Raw genomic sequence first — 1,566 nt, 5'->3', positions numbered from 1 at the left:
GAGTACAATTTGCAGACAGCAAACAACAAAAAGGATCACACTTTCGTAGAAAGGACAGCAACTTCTTACACGACAGCTTTCCATATTTCCATTCTGCTGTTTTGACTCACATTAGTTACCATGGTTACCAGGGACATCAAAATAAAAGCCGAGATGACAAATGCAAGCCTGGCGGTTCGCCTCTTTCTCATTGTGTGCATGTGGGTCAGTGAGGTTCAGTCTGGGCGGTGCTGTGTGGCGCAGATGAAACACTCAGCCATCAGCACATTCCTATGGACCTCGGTTGTCTTCATCCCACTAAAGAGAAGAAATAAAAAAGAAAGAGAATAGCAGTGGAGGGAGGGAGGAAAAGAGCACATTAAGCACCAGTAAACATGTGATTTACGGTAAATGATGCTGTTACCTCACATTCCTTTCAGCAGCTGTTTACTTTTCTTCTCTGCTGCATCTGAAAACTCTCAAGACAAAACGTCTCATTTTCAGGGAATTATGCCTCGACTGAGTTAGTGTGTAATTCTTCAACTGTCGATGTGCTGTGAAGGATGTCTGAACTTTATTGCTGGTCCACAGGAAGCATTTCTATATGATACAATGTACTCATGAAAGTGATCAATTACCTATATCCTTTTTCCCTCCAACCATCCGCTCATCCAACTTCTCTCACTGGTAAAAGTGACACTCTTGTTTACTTTTTGTTCCCTGTACATGTCACCTTTTTCCGACGACCCGACTTTTTCTACAGTGTATACTATTTAGTTTCTCCCCCATATTTCTATTTTTGAGCCCATATTGAACATACATAAAACAACATAAAAAGCTCAGCAGCTTTCAAAGATGGGAAAACATTGACAACCTCAGATAGAGCCATTAAAAAGCTATATGACGCTATGATGCCATGATTATTTATACACACTTCCGTGCCTGTGTTACATAAGCAGTCACACTTGTAGCATGACTAGCTTTGTTATCCGTCCCAGCTCTCGGTCGAAGACAGACTTCCTGTCTGAATCATTTTCTCCCCTCTCGTCTTCATTCTTTATGATTCAGCTCGATCACCCACATCCGTCTTTCGGAAAATGCCGACTCCACAGTAATTGTCCAGCTGGAACTTGTCAGGGGGGATTGTCGGATAGGATTGAAGTTGTTAGCCACCAGAGAAACCCAACACTTCCAGCTACATGACAGTAAATGGGATCAAACACCTTGACTGCCATTTCTCAAATGGGAGGTGGAAGATGAGCAGAGGCATGAAAATATAGTTTTGAGAACATTCATTGAGTTGGTGCCTCCAACTTTGCAGTTAAACTCTAATCTTCCTTTCAAACAAAGCAAAATGCTTTCTTGGCATTATAAGGAACGTGATATTTCCTCTTCCCTTATATCACATTCTGTTTCATTTAATAGCGTATTTTGTAGGATGCTGAATGGAGGACAAGTCCAGGAGATCACAGGAGATTTATATATAACCTGCATTAAGACTTCAAAACTTTATGCACATAATTACAGGACGACCATTTTAATAGACACTTGGAAATCAACCTTTATTGATACTGGCAAAACATCAAC

The sequence above is a fragment of the Synchiropus splendidus genome, chromosome 1, assembly GCF_027744825.2.
Source record: "Synchiropus splendidus isolate RoL2022-P1 chromosome 1, RoL_Sspl_1.0, whole genome shotgun sequence".
In the NCBI taxonomy this organism is placed as follows: Eukaryota; Metazoa; Chordata; class Actinopteri; order Syngnathiformes; family Callionymidae; genus Synchiropus; species Synchiropus splendidus.
The sequence above is the reverse complement of the archived record's forward strand: the minus strand, read 5'-3'. Positions refer to the sequence as shown.